We start from the raw sequence: 7,530 nt of genomic DNA on the forward strand, positions 1-7,530 counted from the left end.
TTAGCAGACAAGAAGAAATGTATAATTATATTAGGAATGGAAGAGAAACACAACACAGATAGAACCACAAGAATCAAAGAGGAAAATGAAAAAGTAAGCCAATTACTAGAATCAGTTCAGGAAGATGAACCAGAAATTATGAAGCAAATCGAAGAGAAATTTAGACTCGGAAAGTATAGCACAGACAAGACCAGACCAATTAAGATTAAATTCAAGTCACAAACAACGGCAGAGAATATCTTATCCAAAACAGGGAAACTAGCCACAAGTGAACAATATAAAAAGATATGGATAAAAAGGGAAATGAATAAAGAGGAAAGAGAGGAAGAAAAGCAGAAAAGACTGGAAGCTAAGGCAAAAAACGAGAACAGAATGGAGTCAGAGAAAGAGAGATTCTATTGGAGAGTAGTGAACATGAAACTAAGGAAGTTCGACATACAAAAGAAAAACATAAGGGAAACAGAACACAATGGAAGTGACAGAAAACTAAGAGTGTCCTACACAAATATAGATGGATTAATAACAGGATTGAATGAGCTGAATGATTATTTGAAGGAAAAAGAACCAGACATAATGGGAATTGTAGAAACAAAATTAAAAGGCCCACTACCACCCAACAGTGTAGGACATGATGCATACAATTATTGGATTAGAAACAGAGAGAAAAAGCAAGGGGGTGGAGTTATGTTCCTGACTAAGAAGGATATAAACGTGAAAGGTGTCATATATGGAAAGAATACAGTAGAGATGATTATGATAGAAGTGGAAGACAGAGATAAGAAGAGCAGAAAATTTGTGATAAATTATGTGCCTCCAAAAACAGCCTCATGGGAGGAGAGTGAACATAAAAGTATGTTAGAGGACACAGAGATAACATTAAATAAAATAATGGAAGATGGAGGAAGAATAGTTATGATGGGCGACTTTAATTGCAAAGAAATCTGCTGGGAAGAAATGACAGTAAAGGGTGGAGACGACTCATGGGGAAACGCTCTACTTGAGATGATTATTGACCACACAATGACACAATGGATACAGGAGAACACTAGGTATAGAAATGAAGAAGAACCATCGAGACTAGATTTATTAATTACATCTGAACCTAGAATAGTGGACAAGATTGAATATAAAACACCAATAGGTAAAAGTGACCACATATTGATTGAACTGGAACTTAATGAAGAAAAATATATCAAAAGAAATGAACAATATAGAAAAGGAAGAATGATGTATGAAAAAACAAACTTTGATAAAATAAGAGAATTCTTTCAACGAGAAAACTGGGAAGAAATATACAAAGAAGAAACATCAGTGGAAAAGAAATGGAATATTTTGACAAAAATTTACAAAAAAGGAGTGGAAAAGTATGTCCCAAGACAAAAACAAGAAAAAGAATATGTAAAATGTTGGTACAACAAAAGTTGTAGGGAGTTAAAAGACAAAAGAGACAAAGCCTGGACCACATGGAAAAAAGACAGAAGACCTGAAAAATGGAAAATATATACCGGTTATAGAAATGAATATGTACAAACGTGCAGAGAAGAAAAGAGAAAATATGAAAAAGACGTCATAGAAAAATGTAAAGATCAACCAAAACTATTCTACAGATTTGTAAACAATAAACTGAAAAACAAACAGGACTTGGAGAAATTAAGACAAGGGGGAGTTGAATACACCGAGGAAATGGAAATGGCGGAAATTATGAACAAACATTTTAAATCAGTGTTTACAAGGGAGAACATACAACCTGAAGAGATTGAATGGAAAGAGAAAGTCCCCCCTATAGAAGAAATAGAAGTATCAAAGAATGAAATATTGATACACTTGAGTAATCTTGATGTCAGAAAATCGCATGGACCAGATGATATAGCAAACTGGATTCTGAAAGAATGCAGGAATGAACTGGCAGACAAAATACATAGCATAATAAGCAGTTCCTTGAAAGAAGGAAAAGTTCCAGAAGATTGGAAAAAAGCAAATATAGTACCTATATATAAAGGAGGAAATAAAGAAGAACCTACCAACTATAGGCCAGTCTCTCTAACAAGTACAATAGCAAAAATTTGTGAAAGAATTATCAAAAATAGATGGGTAAAATACTTGGAAAAAAACAACGTACTAAATCCAAGGCAATTTGGATTCAGACAAGGACGATCATGCGTCACCAATTTAATATGTTTCTATTCAAGACTAATAGATATAATACAAGAAAGAGATGGATGGGCTGATTGTGCATTTCTAGACCTAAAAAAAGCTTTTGACAAAGTACCACATAAGAAGTTGCTTAAGAAATTAGAAACTCAAGGAGGAATACAAGGTAAATTACTAAATTGGATGGAAGACTTTTTGCAAGAAAGAAAAATGAGAGTAGTGATAAGAAACCAGCACTCAAAATGGAATGAAGTAATAAGCGGTGTCCCGCAGGGAACAGTTCTGGCCCCAATAATGTTTGCTATATATATTAATGATATGGATGAAGGAATTGAAAGCTATATGAGCTTCTTTGCAGACGATGCAAAACTACTGAAAAGAGTGAAAACTGAAGAAGATTGTGAATCACTACAGAGAGATCTAAATAAAGTACAGGAACGGAGTAGGAAGTGGGAGATGGAGTTCAATACAAAAAGTGTAGTATAATGGAATTTGGAAAAAGCAAAAACAGAATAACAGGATCATATAATTTGGGAGAAGAAGGAATAAAAAAAGTAGAAAATGAGAAGGACCTGGGAGTCATTGTTATGAATAATATGTCAACTGAGAAACATATAAATAAGATTTTTGGAGAAACTTATAATTTAATAAGAACAATCAAAGTGGCATTTACATACCTGGATGAAGAAATGGAGAAGAAAATCCTAATCACCCTGATAAGACCCAGAGTGGAATATGCAGCAACGATATGGTCACCAAGTACAAAAAATTGTATAAAAAAAACTTGAAAGAATACAAAGAGCAATTACAAAATTGGCACCAACACTCTCAAAACTATCATATGAAGAGATACTACAAAAACTTGAACTACAGGCACTAGAGCAAAGAAGAGAGAGAGGAGATTTGATAGCTATTTACAGAATCATGAAAGGCATAGAAATTACTGATAGAGAGAATCTGATAAAATGGGATGACAGAAATACAAGAGGACACGGAACGAAAATAAAAAAAGACAGCTATAGAAGAGATTTGAAAAAGAACAGCTTTCCTCACAGAGTAATAGACAGTTGGAACAAGTTAGATGAGAAAGTGGTGTGTGCAAAAACAATACATGAATTTAAAAATTGTTTAGATAAAATGAGAAATGAAGACGGTACCCCACGAGCATAGCTCCCCTTCCCGTAAAATACAACTAGGTAAATACAACTAGGTAAATACACACACACACACACACACACACACACACACACACACACACACACACACACACACACTGGCGCTGTGGTTAGAGCTCTGGCCTGCCACTACGGAGGTCCGGGTTCGACTCTCGCCCGGGGCTGAAATAATATCAGTATCGCAGCGCTGTGGGGTGTTACTCCAACTCTCGTGGGCGGGGAGTTGGGGGTGTGTGTGTGTGCAAGGTCATAGCATTACCCATAGATCGGACCTACGAGCTCTGAGCTCTCTTCCAGGAGGGAAATAGCTGTCGATCACGAGTCCAACACGTGATCCAAAGACCAAGTGAATACACACACACACACACACACACACACACACACGCACACACACACACACACATACACACACACACACACACACACACACACACACACGCACGCACACACACACACACACACACACACACACACACACACACATGAAATGAATATGTACAAACGTGCAGAGAGGAAAAGAGAAAAAATGAAAAAGATGTCATAGAAAAGTGTAAAGATCAACCAAAACTATTCTACAGATTTGTAAACAATAAACTGAAAAACAAACAAGACTTGGAGAAATTAAGACAAGAGGGAGTTGAATACACTGAGGAAATGGAAATGGCGGAAATTATGAACAAACATTTTAAATCAGTGTTTACAAGGGAGAACATACAACCTGAAGAGAACGAATGGAAAGAGAAAGTCCCCCCTATGGAAGAAATAGAAGTAACAAAGAATGAAATATTGATACACTTGAGTAATCTTGATGTCAGAAAATCGCATGGACCAGATGAAATAGCAAACTGGATACTGAAAGAATGCAGGAATGAACTGGCAGACAAAATACATAGCATACTAAACAGTTCCTTGAAAGAAGGAAAAGTTCCAGAAGATTGGAAAAAAGCAAATATAGTACCTATATATAAAGGAGGAAATAAAGAAGAACCTACCAACTATAGACCAGTCTCTCTAACAAGTACAATAGCAAAAATTTGTGAAAGAATTATCAAAAGTAGATGGATAAAATATTTAGAAAAAAAAAGTGTTAAATCCAAGGCAATTTGGATTCAGACAAGGACGATCATGCGACACCAATTTAATATGTTTCTATTCAAGGCTAATAGATATAATACAAGAAAGAAATGGATGGGCGGACTGTGCATTTCTAGACCTAAAGAAAGCTTTTGACAAAGTACCACATAAGAAGTTGATTAAGAAATTAGAAACTCAAGGAGGAATACAGGGCAAACTACTAAATTGGATGAAAGATTTTTTGCAAGAAAGAAAAATGAGAGTAGTGATAAGAAACCAGCACTCAAAATGGGATGAAGTAATAAGCGGTGTTCCGCAGGGAACAGTTCTGGCCCCAATAATGTTTGCTATATATATTAATGATATGGATGAAGGAATTGAAAGCTATATGAGCTTCTTTGCAAATGATACAAAACTACTGAAAAGAGTGAAAACTGAAGAAGATTGTGAATCACTACAGAGAGATCTAAATATAGTACAGGAATGGAGTAGGAAGTGGGAGGTGGAGTTCAATACAAAAAAGTGTAGTATAATGGAATTTGGAAAACGCAAAAACAGAATAACAGGAGCATATAAATTGGGAGAAGAAGGAATAAAAAAAGTAGAAAATGAGAAGGACCTGGGAGTCATTGTTATGAATAATATGTCACCTGAGAAACATATAAATAAGATTTTTGGAGAAACTTATAATTTAATAAGAACAAATGGTGAAGAAATGGTGAAGAAAATCCTAATCACCCTGATAAGACCAAGATTGGAATATGCAGCAACGATATGGTCACCAAGTACAAAAAATTGTATAAAAAAACTTGAAAGAATACAAAGAGCAATTACAAAATTGGCACCAACACTCTCAAAACTATCATATGAAGAGAGACTACAAAAACTTGAACTACAGACACTAGAGCAAAGAAGAGAGAGAGGAGATTTGATAGCTATTTACAGAATCATGAAAGGCATAGAAATTACTGATAGAGAGAATCTGATAAAATGGGATAACAGAAATACAAGAGGACACGGAAAGAAAATAAAAAAAGACAGCTATAGAAGAGATTTGAAAAAGAACAGCTTTCCTCACAGAGTAATAGACAGTTGGAACAAGTTAGATGAGAAAGTGGTGTGTGCAAAAACAATACATGAATTTAAAAATAGTTTAGATAAAATGAGATATGAAGACGGTACCCCACGAGCATAGCTCCCCTTCCCGTAAAATACAACTAGGTAAATACAACTAGGTAAATACACACACACACACACACACACACACTTCAACGAACTGACGGCTTAGAAGACGTTCTGAAGAAAATTGAAGTTTGTGGATCCCAACGAAAAGAGAAGTGCCTATTGTATTTACAGGGTGGGGGGGAAATTGCTCGTGAGGTAGTAGGAAAGTAGGGAAAGAGGAGAAGGGGAGGGATTACTGAGGGAAATGTAAGGAAATGAGGAAGGAGTAGACTTGGCCCAGACAGACAGGCGAAAGGTAAACAAAAGACCCCCGACGACGATGAAATGTCTAATAAAAATGTAAAGATTAAAAGTATAGATAAGAGCAATACAATAGAAAGTGATGAGAATATTTTCCAGGGATTTAAAGAGGGTGGGGGGGACACAACCCCCCCCCCCGATAAAAGAAAACAGTAAAGTTGCATTTACTGATATAGTTAAACAACAAATGAGAGAACAAACTGAAGATTCAGTTATTAAAGTGATGAGACAGAAGGAGAATATAGTGAGAGACTTAGCTGACAAAAAGAAATGTATAATTATATTAGGAATGGAAGAGAAACATAACCCAGATAGAACCTCAAGAACCAATGAGGAAAATGAAAAAGTAAGCAGTTTACTAAAAATTAGTTCAGGAAGATGAACCAGAAATTATGAAGGAAATTGAGGAAAAATTCAGGCTCGGAAAGTATAGTAAAGATAAGACCAGACCAATTAAGATTAAATTCAGGTCACAAACGACGGCAGAGAATATCTTATCCAAAACAGGGAAACTAGCAACAAGTGAACAATATAAAAAAGTATGGATAAAAAGGGAAATGAATAAAGAGGAAAGAGAGGAAGAAAAGCAGAAAAGAACTGAAGCTAAGACAAAAAACGAGAACAGAACGGAGTCAGAGAAAGAGAGATTCTATTGGAGAGTAGTGAATATGAAACTAAGGAAGTTCGACATACAAAACAAAAACAAAAGGGAAACAGAGAACACAATGGAAGTGACAGAAAACTAAGAGTGTCTTACACAAATATAGATGGATTAATAACAGGATTGAATGAGCTAAATGATTATTTGAAAGAAAAAGAACCGGACATAATGGGAATTGTAGAAACAAAATTAAAAGGCCCACTACCACCCAACAGTGTAGGACATGATGTATATAATTATTGGATTAAAAACAGAGAGAAAAAGCAAGGGGGTGGAGTTATGTTCCTGACTAAAAAGAATATAAACGTGAAGGGTGTCATATATGGAAAGAATACAGTAGAGATGATTATGATAGAAGTGGAAGACAGAGAAAAAAAAGAGTAGAAAATTTGTGATAAATTATGTGCCTCCAAAAACAGCCTCATGGGAGGAGAGTGAACATAAAAGTATGTTAGAGGACACAAAGATAACATTAAATAAAATAATGGAAGATGGAGGAAGAATAGTTATGATGGGCGACTTTAATTGCAAAGAAATCTGCTGGGAAGAAATGACAGTAAAGGGTGGAGACGACTCATGGGGAAACGCTCTACTTGAGATGATTACTGACCATACAATGACACAATGGATACAGGAGAACACCAGGTATAGAAATGAAGAAGAACCATCGAGACTAGACTTAATAATTACATCTGAACCTAGAATAGTGGACAAGATTGAATATAAAACACCAATAAGTAAAAGTGACCACATATTGATTGAACTGGAACTTAATGAAGAAAAATATAGGAAAAGAAATGCAATATAGAAAAGGAAGAATGATGTATGAAAAAACAAACTTTGATTAAATAAGAGAATTCTTTCAACAAGAAAACTGGGAAGAAATATACAAAGAAGAAACAACAGTGGAAGAGAAATGGAATATTTTGACAAAAATTTACAAAAAAGGAGTGGAAAAGTATGTCCCAAGACAAAAACAAGAAA

Source organism: Oratosquilla oratoria, chromosome 12, assembly GCF_046742065.1.
Source record: "Oratosquilla oratoria isolate Oo_2021 chromosome 12, ASM4674206v1, whole genome shotgun sequence".
NCBI lineage: Eukaryota > Metazoa > Arthropoda > Malacostraca > Stomatopoda > Squillidae > Oratosquilla > Oratosquilla oratoria.